The sequence below is a fragment of the Nymphaea colorata genome, chromosome 3 (genome assembly GCF_008831285.2).
Source record: "Nymphaea colorata isolate Beijing-Zhang1983 chromosome 3, ASM883128v2, whole genome shotgun sequence".
NCBI classification, from domain to species: domain Eukaryota; kingdom Viridiplantae; phylum Streptophyta; class Magnoliopsida; order Nymphaeales; family Nymphaeaceae; genus Nymphaea; species Nymphaea colorata.
In genome coordinates this window covers 13,572,907-13,589,691 of record NC_045140.1, presented here as the reverse complement: position 1 = coordinate 13,589,691, position 16,785 = coordinate 13,572,907, and the positions used below count along the sequence as shown (strand labels likewise).

At 36.0% G+C, this 16,785-nt stretch overlaps 1 long non-coding RNA gene and 1 pseudogene across 4 annotated transcripts; one reads left to right on the top strand and one right to left on the bottom strand.

Annotated features, from left to right (window-relative positions):
• Positions 1-791: 791 nt before the first annotated feature.
• LOC116249881 (uncharacterized) lies at positions 792-5,140 on the bottom strand. Of its 4 annotated transcripts, none has more exons than XR_004171277.2 (4): positions 5,102-5,140; positions 4,905-4,967; positions 4,219-4,480; positions 792-2,736 (listed from the first exon to the last, which is right to left on the bottom strand). It is a non-coding gene; the product is annotated as an uncharacterized LOC116249881 (long non-coding RNA). The 4 variants fall into 4 exon arrangements; XR_007572830.1 differs by lacking the exon at positions 5,102-5,140 and having other exon boundaries at positions 792-2,284; positions 2,366-2,736; positions 4,905-5,094; XR_007572831.1 differs by lacking the exon at positions 5,102-5,140 and having other exon boundaries at positions 4,235-4,480; positions 4,905-5,094.
• Positions 5,141-11,483: 6,343 nt separating this feature from the next.
• On the top strand, positions 11,484-15,610 carry LOC116249880 (ACT domain-containing protein ACR4-like; annotated as a pseudogene).
• The last annotated feature ends 1,175 nt before the right edge of the window (positions 15,611-16,785 follow it).

The window sequence follows — 16,785 nt, the reverse complement described above, 5'->3', positions numbered from 1 at the left end:
ATGAAATCATTAAAACTCATTTCAAGTGATGTTTTCAAAACCATCTTCCAGATCTATTTCAAAGTTCCTCATATTATACGTAATGATGAAGACTCAAATATGAAGGCCAAAATTGATCTTCATTCTTTACTTTTTCAGGTCTAACGATGAGGATCCAGACCTGAAAACCCAAATTTTCTCTCTCAAATTCCCAAGTCTTGTTTTCAATCTCTTCACAAAATTAATTGGGTATTCTCATCATAGTTAATTCTACAATAACTCATAGCAAGTTCTTCTTTCTTCAAATTTCTTTCCCAGATTAGCTTGGAATTCTTTTGAATCTTAAAAAAAAATTCAAAAGGTTGTTTCTCCCTTTAAATTAGATTCAAATAAGCCATGCCATGCACAGTTAGCGACAATGTTTTAGGGCAATCTTTGGATATTTTGAAGTAACGGAAGACAAACAACTGCAAGACGGGTTGGGTGGGAGCTTTGAACGGGGCAGTGAGTCTTGCCGGCTCACTCCGGAATTTTGCAGAAGATAACTCGTGTGCGAGACTTTTAAAATACAATTGCACATATTCAAACAGCCGTAAAAATGACCAAGAAAAAAAAAATTGATTAACAGCAGAAGCTTCGAGAGAATATGAATGCTAACCAAAAGGAAAAGAACCAACGCCCAAATAAGTTGATAGATTTCAAACTAATATGTTCATCCCAACTCTGAAAAAATCATGAAGAAAAAGAAAGGACAACCAAGTCCAGAAATACATTAGAGTTTGGGCACTGTCAGCTTGAACACTAGGGCGTCCTTGGTATTTTAAATTTTACAAGCCAGACAACCTTACAACCATCAGAATTAGGAAATTTGGAACTTAAAAATTGATGAATCAGACTTCCCATTTGGCATTTCTGGGGAAAAAAATGAATGACTTGGAAACAATTTGATTCCATCAATTAGCAAACTTAAAGCTGTAGTGCTCCATCAAGAATATCACGGACCCAAGAAACTGATTTCAGAAAACTTGATTCCTTCGTTACGGTTTCTCCACGGGCTGTGCATATGTCAACGGGAGAACCATAAATGAGGAATACCTCTAGATTCCAGAATTATCATCGGATATACGATGCCGTTGATGATTTGTGAAGTTTAACTATTTTCATGCTTCACGTTGTAGGCTGAAATTCCTTTTGCATATCTCTAACAGTGAACAGTGCTTGATAGCTGTCAAACACTTTTTAAAGGAAAGAAAGAACAAAGAAATGAAAAGGAAAAAAAAAAAAGAACATGTTGTCAAGCCCCAGCTTCTCCACCCTTTGCAGTAGAATCTTTATGGCCATGATTTATGCACAACATATATCTTCAAGAGAAAAGCACTAAGACCCACACACACACACACAACGTCTGAGAGAGAGAGAGAGAGAGAGGAGAGAGAGAGAGAGAGAGAGAGAGAGAGAGAGATGTGCTGTGAATGAAAAGCATCAGGTGAATTTTGAAATGATGGTAGCAACCCCAAACTATGGAACTCCATTAGTGATGGGGGCGATGGACAGTAAATGCTAAGAGGAGAACATGCGTTGAGAAAAAAAGAATTGAAACTAAAGGGTATAATTTTTTGTAACAAGAATTACAGCGTTCTTTTTCTTATAAGAAAAAATGATTTATTACCCCAAAAATGAATTGTAAAAGGTTCAAAAGTTAGGCATCCAATGGTTAACAGATGGGAACCACTCTGTAAACTTTTCGAAAGCATATGGGAGAGACCATAGCAACTCGGAGATCTCAGAAGCCTAGAGCCAAAAAAGTGGAAATAGCAACTCTTATAGTGCAGTTCTACGCTCCTGATCTCTTTCTTTATTTCGCTTTTTCAGCGTAGAGACAACCACGAAGTTGAAACGCAAGCCCCTCCATTGTGATAGTCCACCAAGCAGTCCTCCTGCTAGACCTCAAGATCCTAACCGCACTTCGGTTCAAGAACTTTCTCAAAAAAGCCAGCAGATATGTCCCCCTTAATCAGTTCACGGAGGGCTCCATCATCGCATTCCTTTAAAGTGTCTACCAACGTATCGTTCTTTGCAACTGTAGAAAACACCAACTGTGAGAAGAATTCATATAAATAAGAATATATTCAATTGAGGTACTGACCACAATTAAGTGTGTTAAAATGAATTTCTTAAGCTAAAGAAAAGTTTGCCCTTATCTGGGGAACTGTAAACCGCGTTCCAGGTCTATCTGATAACCCAGTCAAATCATGGTCCATGTATTCAAATACCATATAAATGCTTCTCTTGTATTTATTGCCATCTGCACAAAAATTAATGTTTCAAAACGTAACAGATAAAGGAAAAAATATGATAATGGAATTTTAAATGCACTAAGAAATACCTGGCCATCCGTGTTCATCTTTTTCAGGTCCTGGTAATTAGCTATAGAGAATATAAGATCAATGACCAACTAAAGTCATCACAATTGAAGAATACCTTATTGAAGAAATAGAACCTGGAGATGTCTTTTAACTAAATGATGTTCTCATGATGCAGTTTCTTTAAAATTTTGATTTTACGTATAGTGGTTATAGGAAACTGCAATTGTAACAAAAAAAGTCAAAACTAAATAAAATGCATCCATCATGTTAACATGTCCTATTAGATAGTAAAGTAGCTAATGGGCATACTACTTCTCTCTCATTGTCCATGCGTATCTTTTTCAAAGCAACAACCTCGCCTGTTTTCATCTCCCTGGCCATGTACACTTGACTGCACTTCCAAGAACAATGAAAAGAATCAGTTTGAGAATTAAAAGAATTAACAATCGCTAGAGACAATTCCAGAACACAGAACAATATCATTAGTTCTACTTGTTTTCATTTATTTGTGTATATTAGTGCATATGTGTTTGCATACGGGTGTGCTTCTCCAGTTTATCTAAGTGCCTCCATCTGCATTTTGGCAGCTTAAGAAGAAACTAGCCAAAAGATAGCACATAAATAGGAGGTTATTGAAGATTGAAGAAAGAAAAATAATATCAGAAAATCTCAGTTAACAATTTCACAGACTTACACTGTACAGTGGAAACACAAGCACAATTAAGAACCAAAAATAGCCCTATGCCTCAATAACAGCAGGTGAATATGGGTTTATTTTGTGCTCCTGACAAGCTCAAAAATATGATAAAGAAATATAAACACAAATTTTTGGACCAGTATGACTCAATACTGTCGGCTCAAACTGGAAGTCTGAAGGAACATATCCATTGGTCCCAACATGAAAGTAGTTTCCTTGAATTTATTATACCTTCTGGTAGAAAGAAGCTCAAAGTTTAAGCAGTTCAGTCAGGAGCAGATGTAGGCCTAAAAAGTTATAGCACTTTTTGGTAGAATATTGAGAGGGATACCACATATCTATGTCTCAAGCACACGCAAGCATGTCTGCAATTCCTCCTAATAATGAAGAACTTTAGTGTTACTGAGAGCCCCTTCTAGCTAGTAAAAACTACATGTTAAATAATGCCCTTCTAGCGGGCAAATGGAACTTTCATTGTGTAAATCCGCAGCTTTTACGATGTCTTCATTATAGTACGTCAAGGGTCAGGACCCTATTTTATTGATTAACGGTTGACCGCTTGTAAATAAAAATGGATGCCCATTTTATCCATTAAAATTTTCTATGTTAATTTGATATGCCTATATCCCGTGCATCTAACAGTGAATTCTTATTGGCTGTGAAAAACTATGTGATGCCTGCGTCTATGTGCTACTGAAAATGCAGCCATTTTGTTACTATGAACATATATGCGACCATATGGAATATCCTAACCCTGGTTATCCCATGGTCATACTCTCAGTTACAATTCATACGGTGTGAAATCAAGAAGCAGATCACCAACGCATAGCACCGAACAGAAATCTCTTTGCACATTAACAGAAAATTCTTTGTGTAAATATCTACTAAACCCCTAATAGCCAGTCCAAAAGGGAAACATAGAAACATAAACAGTTGATCAACCCAGAGAAAGAAAGCCGTGAAAAGCCTCTTGAAGACCTCGAAGGAGAAGCAAGTAACCCCAACCCAACTTTAGGCAATTGGCCAAGACATTTTGAAAAAACCAAACCCACACAGTTGAACACCAAAAAAGAGACCACCCAGTGTCACTGATTGCTCAAATCGCTGCAAAACATAGGAAATGAAAGCAAGAAATCATCATTGAAAAAGAGAAGAGAAAGTGGCTCTCCAAATTACCCATAGGTGCCCTCACCGATCTGCTCGAGCTTCTCGAAGCAATCGACGCTCCGCGATCCCCACGAGGGAGACTCATCGAGGTTCAGCTGCCCGGGTGTGGCCGCTGCCTCCCACCCTCCTGCCCCACTTCAAGCAATCTCTTCCCCTCCTCTTCGTCCTCCTCCACCTCCAGTAAATCCAAGAGCAACAACGTAATTTACTCAGCCTTCAGGAATGGCTCTCCATCCACGAGCCGCCTCGGCTAGAGATATTCAGGAAATGTCTGTAAAACCAAAAGGGCATGTTTCGTCAAAATATTCGCCGTATGAAACACAACAATAATCTGATAGCCACTTCATTAAAAATGACTCTCATGTTTACGTTTGTAGAAACATATTCCCTACTGATATAATTATTATTTTTTATTCATAGGTGAGTGGGTGCCTTGATCGTCTTAAACTAAAAACAATAGTTTAATCCAATATAATCACATGGATACTTATAAATCATGTTTCTTGAAAATACAATCATGATTAAAATTCGTTTCTTACGCACTGATATGGATCAAGAAAAAGAGTTCATAGAGAAACGCCCAAAACCGATCAAAATTAAACGTTGTGCCAATTGAAACCCTAAACCGATTGAAAGAGGTATTGAGAGAGCGAGGCGTGGATGGAGAGACAGAGAGAGTAAAAGGAGGTCATCACCTTTTCACCCGGCTGAGAAGGTCGGAGACCTCGTCGCTGGAGCTGGTGGCACCCGCTGCACGGCTTCGAGAAAGGAACGAAAAGGAGAGTGCGAAATTGAGAAATGGAGAAGAGAAGAAAGGAAGAAGGTCGGAGAATCGAGAGAGATGGCGGCGAGAGGGAGAGGGAGAGGAGAGAGACTGGGAGTGGAAGCTTACCTATTTGGCTGGATGAGAAGGTCCAGGTGTCGCCAGAAGGTTGATGGTCGCGGGCTGGAAGAGAAAGCCCTAATGGGCAATTTTATTTTCCAAGGAAACTTATTTCGAAAATTATAAAAACTATCCCTCTTTACATTGCTTTTCAGGCCACCAAAGTTCGGATTATCATGGTGCAGCGCCGTTAGTAGACTCGATAGGCTTCGTAGCCACTATCTTTTTTATAGTTAGAAAATCTTCGATTCCGATCGGTTAGTGAACTAGTTAACTCGGTTAGTGAACCAGTTCGAGCCGAGTCATTTGTTTAATGAGTTCCAGCCGAGTTATTTGTTTAATGAGTCGAGTTCAAGTTCATAAGTTGGCTCGTTCAAATAATCAAGTTGAGTTCGATCTCAATATGTAACTGCAGAATCGAGCTCTAGCCTTAATGGAGTTTGACAAACTTTAATCAAGTCAATATATGGAAACGAATTTACGAGTAAAGATAAAATCATGCCCTCATAAAATCTTGAAAAAAAATGTTCATACAAAGTGAATTAAATGTTGTTTACTTTGTACAAATGTCACATAGTCATCTTTCCATTCAAAATATTACAAACTGTTTGAGGCAAGTGCTTTGTCATTTCGGGGCGGAGCTGAACCCACCTCAAATTTTTTTTTTTATTTTACATGTAAATTAAAAAAATCACTTGTTTTATATAAAAATTTTGAAAAATTATTTATGCCCTAGTCAAAAATTAAAAACTTTAATTCAGCCCGCCTCATGAAAAAATTTTGGCTCCACCCCAGAGTTCCAGCAAAACTACTTGAACTTGAGGCGCGCTATGCGGCATCTTTCTTGTTCACTTGTAGGAGGCTATGTTTCAATATAATAAGGGAGATAGGTCATACATGCATGTTGAAGTACTTAAAGATATTTCTAAGTGCAACTCTGAATCCTATGAAATAGTTTGGCAGCATAGACACTTTATGAGTGTCCTCAAAGCTTGCAGTGTGTTTATAAAACAATAATTCTAATGTCAGATGAATCTACCACAATTTCTTATATAGATTCATATAACACCCACAAAGTATCCTTACTGTCAAACAAACCATAAAGGCAAGAGAAAGAAGGGCTTCGACTCTCACCTAGACAGTATGATTAATCTTTTCGCTCGCCTAAAATGTATATGACCCTCGTATACATTATATTGATGAATATAAAAAAGCTTGAAAACTTAATGGTACTAAATTAGGTTTCATACTCAAATAGATCTACTTGAATGTGGATGATCAGCATGCAGCTGCAATGGACTGCCAGAGGATCTTGCATGGATCTTCCATGGCCCCATCATCTTATCCCTAGCAAGATCGTGCAAATCAGAGGAGAGGGGAAAAAATATTGGTTTCTTTTATATTACAATAGATAATGGATTTGGGATAGTAGATTGGGCCACAATTGTTTGGTAAAGTCAAAAAGGTGGTTTTTTCTCTCCCCTAACTGCCAAATAGTTGGAGTAAAGATAAAATGCTCATGTTGACCTGACATTAGTTCAATTTCCATGGGCATATGTTAAAAGCTACTCATGACCTGAGTCGAGCACTCGCAAACGTCAAGCTCGAGCTTGACTTGTTAATCTATTTGACTTTTTCTCTCATTATATTCCAGCATTCATTATATACTTAAGCTTAGTAGAGTTCAAACGAGTTGAGTTCTTACAACTCAAACCATTTAACATTTTGAGCACACATTTGAACTCGAGTTCTTCGAGCTTGAGTCGAGTTTTGGTGAGTGATTGAACGAGACATGACACTCGTCCTGCTATAAATAAACTTGTTGACGAATGACATTCAAGAGTGTTCAAGTAAAATGAGAATTTGGTAAGGTCAGATTCAATTTCATGTCAGCTGAATTAAGTAAAAATTGCACAAAATTGAACTAGCTTTTAAGAAGATTAATCAGATTATACAAGTCACAAATGCATAATTTGTATGACAATATTTTTTTACTGAATATTGTTTTATGACTGAAAACTTGGAGTCATGTATCTCAAAATCGTATTGGATTTGCATAAAACACTCATGGGACATCGCCGATATAGAGGCTTAACCAAACCAATGAGAACCTTGGGCCTAAGGAGCAAAATGTTGGGATTTTCGGGTGAGTGGAGGAGAGCCCGTGCTTAACTTAATGCCAAAACCCCTACTCAGTCTTTCATCCTTTAGGGTACAGGGTCTGCTTTTAAGTAAATAATCTAAAAATAATAACATTTGGATTATTATCAAACTCATTACTGTCAAAGTATTAAGATATGAGTATTTTGGGTGAACAAAATGAGTATCTCATTATCTAAGTGAGAGAAAATTTGTTCAACTTTTAAAAGGAAAGAAAACAACGTTTTGCCTCTCAGAACCCAATTTGAGGGTGTCATCCAAACATGACCTTCAATTTGCACATATTACATAGAACTGCCTACATTACCAAAAAAAAATGGTATGTAAAAGAAAGCGACTCAAACTTATGGATGATTTCCTCATACCACATGAATATGGGCATGTTAGTTTTTTCTCAAATTTTGATTTAGGGTTTTAGATTTTGGGATGCACCAAGTTTCAATTGAATTCAATTTCTAGTATATATAGGTTGGTCCAAATTCAAATTTTATACAAGTTATGGACTTCTACTTCTTAGGGTTTATGGTATTCTTTTGCACCTAAGAACTGCTCATGACTGTTTGAATTGTATGAGGTCCAAAACAACCCGCATTCAAAACTTCTTGGTGGAGTCTTTTTTTTTTTGCTATGATGAGGACAATATTGCTCAAATTTATGATTTTTTTTAGAAAATAATTGTTTAAGGAATCACAAGGTGGAAACTTGTGTTAGAATCCTCAACTTTGATTTTCATAAGTTTTCAATTTTCACTTCAACCTCACAACTAGAGTGAGATCTAAAAACCTTCCTTTCAATTTTTCGAGGAAAGTTGCATTGATAAAAATGCCAACATATCTTATTGGGATTGGATATCAGATCAAACCATTCCCAACAAATCAGATCAGATTCAGATTTAAGAAATGATATCCGATCAAATTCAAATTTGAATTCGATTTACTCCAATGTATTAAATATTTTTACTCCAATGTATTAAATATTTTCCCTAAATTATCAACACAAGAAAAGCCTTAAGAAAATATGTATTTTTAACGAAAAAAAAACTTTGAAATAAATGTGGCAAATTAGCTAGTAAAGCCTTTCACATTTTTCTCTTAGTCTTGATGGCATCTTTTGAGTGTTTCAGGGTGACGTTTTCGCTATAATTCACCTAGTGGCATTGTTTTCTTTTTTGAAGCACAAAAAAATTACTTTTTAAAATTTGAATAGAAAATTGGCTACCTACCAACATTCAAAGTGTCTGCTATGTTGACCTTCTTAGAGATATTTATACAATCATTTAAGAGGTTTTGATAGCCTCAAATTTAAGATAACTGTGATTTGAAAACCATGGATTTAAGATTCGACCCTCCCCTTCCATCTTGAATCAAACCTTTTTCTCAATAAAATGAAGTAAAATAAAAAAATTTAAATAGTTTGATGAACCATTGATTTTATCACGGATCTTTTGCAACATAAGCAAAAGCATGTCATGTCATTCTACAGCAGATCCATGGATTTTCAATACGGAGTAATCAAATGATTCATAAAGGAAAAAAGTTGCCTCTTTGATTTCATTTCATCCGAAAGGTTTATCTTAAGTTTGTCAAATCCGATTTTCATTGGTGCGAGGGGTGGAGCCAAGGCAGCAAGGACCCAACACCACTCAAAAATAAAAAAATAAAAAAATTTATATGTAAATTTTTAAAAATTTCATTTGTCTTATTTTGAAAAATGATATTTTGATCCCTATCAAATCTTGAAAGTATAATTCAGCCCTTTTCATGAAAAAATTTTAACTCTACCCCAAAAAACTCGATAATTGATTAAATTAGCCATCAAAATAAAAGAGGCTGCTAGTTAGCTCTGTCGGTTCAGGCGAAAGCCCGTTAAGCAAATACCCAACTTGAGGCCGCAACCATCACGTTAACCTTGTTGCCTGGAAACGGGTGCATGGTTGCCTGGAAACGACCAGTCATGTATGAAGACTTTTATATGCTAAACTTTGGATGGAAAATTCATAATAAAATGATAAACTGCAATAGTTAGCTCCCCACTGCACAACGCACATATTTATTAATTGATCACTAATTAATGACATTTATTAGAAATTAGTGACCGATCCGTCACAAGCGTGACCTCAACGGGTTACGTCACAGGGGATGAATCATGTTTTCAGACGTTGAAGTCATGCTGGGAATGGACAGGTTCTTGATTTCTACCTCATAGCACTTCAAGTAAAACTTAAAAATTTGATTATGAACAATAAATAAGGAATTTGAAAAAAAATAATAATTAAAAAATTAAAAATAATTTATCATAAAGGACATGCGTTGAACTATAATATCTGCATTCAAACATGTGAGATTGGAATATGTTTTTTTGAAAACATAATAAACTATTGCTTAAAGTTTAAAAACTGTACTGGACCTCATGGGCAAATGAAAAAGGGAGAGGAGTTTGAATTCTTCAATTTTTAAAATTTTAATCATTATATATATATATATATATATATATATATAGTAATTGGTATTTACCACATAAAGCCCAACCTCTTACATTCATGCTAAAAGTCACAAAATATGAAGCTTCTAATATGTTTTCTATAAGTATTACTTTAATATAAATCGTGTTTTAGTTTAAGTATTTTTGTAAAAAAAATATTTTTTCTACTATCCAAACTTTGATGGTATAAGAGCTGTTTTTTTTATTAAAAATATTATTTTAGAAACAATTAACTTAATATATGTTTTTCATCGAATCACTTTATTTATATATATATATATATATATATATATATATATATATATATATATATATATATATATATATATACAACAAAACAATAAATTAACATGTTAATTGTCACAGGCCTACTTTCTTACAACCATGAGGCATGATGGTTACCTATCTGCCTTAAACTTCAAGGCATAAAAGAGTGCATAAATAATTGGAAAACAAATAATGTGCAAGAAAAACCAAAAACACAAAGAGTGGAGGGAGGAACTTGCTATGAGTATAAATTGCATTCGTCATAAACAAAATATAAAAAAACCTCAAGAAAACTCAACTTTATTTACATAAACTAAGTCGAAATCACATACATAAGATTTAAATGTATACTACCCAAAACACAAAATCCCTATCATGCATTTAGAACTGATAGAACGGTGTGCTCTGTTACAAATAAACACACATACATCAAAGTCATTGTAGACAAAATGAAAAAAAAAATTATGAAACAAAACACAGAGGAACAATAAAAGTTTAAATTTTTCGAGTTGTAAAATTCGTTTTTACACCCTAAAAAAGCACTTTTTTAACTAAAAGTTTTTAACATTCGGAAAGTTCGATTTAAAGAAACACTGGTGAAATGGCAGAGCATGTGCATAACGGACGGCTAACCTTTAGATTAATTAAATACATTACAATATGGATCTAAAAAAAGCGCCACTTTTGGCCTCATTCAATATCATTTGTTTGTTGTGCTTAATTCTCACACGACATGCTGAAAGGCTTGGGTATGAGATTTCGGACCCTGGATATGGTTTTTCATGATTTGAATCCAAACCAAAGTTTCAGCTCGAGTCACATATTTATTGTTTTGAACTCAAGTCAGGTTCAATTTATTTAAGTTCGTGACATTTTATTTTTTTAATAAAAAGTAAAACAATATAAAAGTGTTAAAAATCATAAAAAATTACCTAATATAGATTAACAAACAGGCAATACAATAAGTTGAGCTCGTGTAAATCAAACCCAAATTCGACTCGTTTATTAAACAAGTTGAGTCGAGTTCGAGCAAATCAAACTCAAATTCGGCTCGTTTATTAACAAGTTGAACTTACATGAGTTCGAGTCCAACCCTAATTAGCTAAACTAGTTGAACACCTGAGCTAATGAGAATGGACAGTTTAAATCAGACCGGATAATTTTAGCCGGGATCTGAACCTGGTCCCTGCCTCACTCAAACTGAGAAGTGGGTCTCTGCTAATACAATTAATTAAGCCAATTATGAGCATTTGTTCTCAACGACTATTCATTAAATCAATTCTGATGATTTATTCTCTTGTTTTTGCAATTGCCAAATATTCTACGCACACATCACATTAAATAAATAAATATAGGATATATGTATTTATTTATATATATGAGCCGATTAATTCCATGTTATATATAAAATTTATTTGTCCGAAAGATGGGAATTTCAAAACTGTATTTTACCAGACATGGTCCGGATGGGAGGTAGGATAAAGTGAAGTGGTAGAGCTGGTGACGAGGTGAACGACAGAATCCTGGAGGGGACTATGAAAGGAAGCGTGAAGGAGAGGAGGGTCTGAAGCCTCTCCCCACTCCTCCTCTTCGTCTACATTTTGTAGTCTCTCTCAGCTACAGCAACAAGCTTCCTTCGAACTTATCTCAGAGAGAGACTTCTCTAGTTTCGCTACAACCTTCTTTCTTTTCTAGCATCGCAATTCACAAATGCCTTCAACTTATTATGGAGAGAAAGTGAGAGAGAGAGGGAGAGAGGATGCTAGTTTTTCCTGAGATCGGTGAGAGTTGTTTCTTTGCCTATTGCTGATTTCCACACGTTGGTGGTTTCTACAACTGGTTTTGGGCACCACACTCGAACCTCCTTGCTTCTTTCGAGAAAATTAAAGAAAAAGAAACAGAGTGCTTTACTCCTTCGTTGGTTCATAAGCTATATATGGACGTCTCGTGGACTATGGAGGACGAATACGCGAAACTAGTCAGAAGGATGAATCCTCCCAGCTCTAATTCTCATCCCTGTTTCTGGTTTACCAATCGCCTGAAAACTGCTAATCTCTATTCTTCTTTTGTTTCCTCTTTTTTTACGTCAGGGTGGTAATTGACAATGAGTCATGCAATAACGCAACGGTTGTCAGGGTAGATTTTAATCAATTCTTTTGCTTTTGTATTTGTTTTGGATTTTTTTTTCTTGTTAACTTGTTATATCTATATGGGTTGATGCAGGTGGATAGTGCAAACAAACATGGCATACTTCTGGAAGTTGTCCAGATACTCACTGATTTAAATCTCATTATCATGAAGGCCTACATTTCTTCAGACGGGGGTTGGTTCATGGATGGTAATTCTATCTTCGTCTATTTCTTACATAATTTGAGAATCCCATGCGGGCCAAAATAAGTTATTATATTTTGTTGTCCAAAATGAGAAAAAAATCCTATTCTTCAAGTATTTTGAAGTACCAGTATTCAAGTATATCTTTTTCACCACAGTTTTAGTTTATTGAGGAAACCTATTTTGAGAGCTCGATTTCATAGAGAACTGTACTTGTTCTTTCATTGAAGCGTTAGTATCTTTTCTATTTTCGTTCCCCATTAATGTGGACTATAAGGATCTGACTGTTCTTTCCTAACTTTTGTTTCTGTTGAAGTTTTTAATGTAACTGATTCAGAGGGGAAAAAAGTCAGAGATGAGAAGATTTTGGATTGCATTCGAGAGGTACATTTTAATTATCTGTATTTTCAACATTTTTGGGGTGAAGTTGAGTTGGAGCTTTTGCTGAATGTTTGCTGCTGATCTGCTTTGTTCATGTTATTGTCTTCATCTACCACCAGCATGCCTTAGAATTTTCAGTTGTTACCTTACCTCTTCTGTCTGCTTGTTCTTGAGATTTTGTCTGATTTTTGTTTTGAAGTCCATGGAGTCTGATTGTCCGTATTTCTACCTTCGGTGAACTTGAATTGTTTGCATTTCCACATTCAGAACACTTGAGTGGTTTGGTACTACTCAGCTAATCTGAGCGGTTTTTTCTTTTTTTTAAAAAAAGAAATGCAGTTCCATGAAAATTAGATTTAGCTTCCTTATAATTCAAGATGAATGTATTTAAACCAGTCAGTAGACCAGAAAGTCAACTCTGAGCATGACAAGTTAAGAAGTCCCCATTGACTACACAGAAGCTTGGCCTTCTCTGTGTCCTTTTTTACATGTCAGAATAAATGAACTAGTTGGTTTCTTCTATTTTTCCTCGAATGGGTTTGGTTGAACTAGTCACCTTTGAACATTGCATTTCCTATGCTATGTTAAACCAAGCTAACTTGGAATCTAATTGGTTGCTGTTTAAACAGCCAATCAACATTTCCGTTTTCTACTAACTTTAACTAAGCATGTGATGTTGGGTAACTAAATGTGCAGTCTCTAGGTGAGGATCCCTCTTGCCTCCATACTATGGGAAGGTTCATTGGTATCCAACCATCAAATGGGAACACATCAATTGAGTTAACGGGTACCGATCGTCCAGGTTTACTCTCCGAAGTTTCTGAAGTTCTTGACTATCTCAAGTGCAATGTGGTGAATGTTGAACTCTGGACCCATAACACTAGAGCTGGAGCAGTGATACATGTAACTGATGAAGCAACTGGTTTGCCTATTAATGACCCACAAAGACTTTCTAGGATCAAGGAGCTTCTATGCAATGTATTGAGAGGCAACAACAGAAGTAGAGGTGCAAGTGCAACTGTTTCTTTTGGTCATACTCACACTGAGAGGAGGCTGCACCAGATGATGTTTGCTGACCGGGATTATGAAAGAGGTGATCAAGACTGCATAATTGACAGTCTAGGCCTCATGTAACCGTTATGGATTGCACTGAGAAGGACTACTCAGTTGTCAGTTGTCACCATTCGCTGCAGGGATAGGCCAAAGCTTCTTTTTGATACAGTATGTACTTTGACGGACATGCAATATGTGGTTTTTCACGCAAACGTTGATGCAGAAACACCTGAAGCTTATCAGGTAATACTGAACTGTGACTAGATAGTCCCTCAGAATTACAGCAAGTCAAATCCAGTTCCATAAATTTAAAACTGATTGTGTATTGGAATATGAAAATAGATCTTTCTGTGGTTTTTATTACTTGTGAAACAAACCTGTTCATTTTCTCGAAATTGTACAAAGTGTCTGATGACATGTCAGTCTGAATCCTTTTCTTTTTGTTACTTTTTTCATCGAAGGAATACTATATTTGTCATTTAGATGGATGCCCTGTAAATTCAGAAGCTGAAAGGCAGCGCCTTGTCCAATGTCTTCAGGCAGCAACAGAGAGAAGAGTTTCAGAGGTCTGTTATCGCAAATACTTCTGTACTTAATTTGTTTCATAGTCCTTGTTTCTGTTAATGTCATTTGTTCCTTGGTATAGGGTTTTGCAGAATATTTTGATTGGACCTGTTAATGTCATTTGTTCCTTGATATAGGGTTTTGCAAAACATTTTGAATTTTAGAATCAGAGTCATGGAATTATTAATTAATATGTCTATGTTTGGAAATGTCTTAAGTGAATCTTTTCTCAACTGCATTTGCTATGAATGGATCTTCAATTTCAGCGCTCATGATGAGCAGGTTGTTTTTTATCCTTGAATATTACAGTATTATGGTTCATTGTTTTGGCCAGTTACATTTTTAAAATATTAAACAGAAGGAGTTAGTGTACACAAGGTAGTTCAGAACATCACCCTTTAATTGTCCATATATATTAATTTAAGCAACTGTAGAATATCTGATATCTAGATTTGAGATATAGGAATCATTATTTGTGTAGATTTCTTTATTCTCTTTAATCTTAAGAATGAAAAATGCTGTTTTAAGTTTTAACATTTCTTCTTCCTGTGACTGGCCTTATAATTTGGCGTTTTTGATTTCTGTAGCGGTGTACCCTGTAGGTGTTGTTTCCCAACTTTTGCTTTTGCCCATATTCTTCCATTCAACACTCATTCCTTCTTAAATTGTTGGGAATTTCAGGGGCTGAAGCTCGAATTATGTGCCACTGATAGAGTTGGCCTGCTTTCGGATGTCACAAGGCTGTTTCGTGAGAATAGTTTATCTGTCACTAGAGCAGAAGTAACAACCAGAGGGGGCAAAGCAATCAACACTTTCTATGTGTGTGGTGCCTCTGGGCATCCTGTTGATGAAAAGACAATTGACGCGATAAGGTCAGTGATTGGACAAACAATTCTTAAAGTGAGACACAACTCTGCTGGTCTGAACTCTGCTCCTCAAGAATCTAGCACCAAGTTTCTGTTTAGCAACTTCTTCAGGTCCAGATCCCTCTGTACTTTCGGGCTTGTGCGATCACATTCTTGATTTCTTTGTGTCTTCCAGTTAGACTGTTATTGTCATCTCTTGTATGTTGAAAGGGAGCATAGAACAAAAGTGGCCAATGCAATTATGATGTTTCCTGTATGATATTCACTCACAAGATTTCTGCAGATTGTAGTAACTTGGAACTTTAAGGGAAGGATCCTTGTAACATGAGAATGAGAGGCTATAGGAGGCTGCTTCGACTGACCATGTTGTGTAACCAAAGTGTACATTGATCCCCAATATGAAAGTTGTTATTTGTACGTTTTTTTTCTTTACAAAGAAAACCATTGAGTTCCTTCTCTTATCTTGGAGCTGTGTCATTATTCAAAGGCCACTGGAACCACTTCTTGCATCAAAGGCAGCATATATCACTTCCCACAACTGCATGTGGAAATGTGGAGGATACAATTTGAGTCATCTTGAAGACCACATGTTTGCTTTGGTGCATAATTTGCAGTCACCTAGCTGTGTGTCACATTTTTCTTCACAAGGTTTGAAGAGAAACCCTGGTCTGAGCCTTGTGGAATCAGCTATTAAACCCTTTAACGGTAACTCCTGGACTCCAAGATGAAGGTATCTCCGAGGGGGTTAGTGCAATGGGCAGGAAACATCTCTTCCTACAAGTAAGAGTTAGGTGTGCTCCATTGGTATGCAAGGAGGCTCTAGATTAATAATAGTTTCAACCTTAAACTTTAAGGGGCACCCATATATAAATAATAAAAGTTAAAGAGGTATTCATACATAAATAAAACAATTTATTTGGGCTGGTGTACCCAATTGGCCACAACATTCTAGCACCATGCCAAATGTGGCCGAAAAAGAAGCAAAGCAAACGAAGCATGTCCAAACGTGAACCAATCCCTTGGACTACTATGAAAAACACCATCGAATTTCAAAGTAGCTAGAGTAACTAGGACCAATTCAGTTACGTTTTCATGTTTTAATTGAATACTTTTCATTTTGAATGATGATCAAGGGAGAAGATTATTATTTTTACCAAACAAACATATGCGGATAAAATCACTATCTTATAATCTTATACTTATAATAAGAACATGAGTGCCCCCTTATAGAAAGGAGCTTCACCCTCCTGTAGATCCCTCTTTCTTCATCGATAGTTTGGATTGGGCTCGAAATTAGAAGTAGTTGCAAGATTGTTAGATTTAAATAAATAATTAAAAATTAAATAATGGTAAGAAGGACAATGTTTTCTTTGTGAATTGTTGAGACCAAATTTTTTTTGTGACTTGGATCATTGAATTAGGTGGGTGACCCTAGCCCCCAACAGGTGTTTGCTTCAACTCTACTTGCTCATCAGACAAGATTGTTTTTTCCTCAACAAGAGAAAGAAATGGAATAAAATATGAAGGAGGAAAACATGAAAAAACTAAAGTCCCGATAAAATGTCGGGGATACTTTATTCATGTTTACAT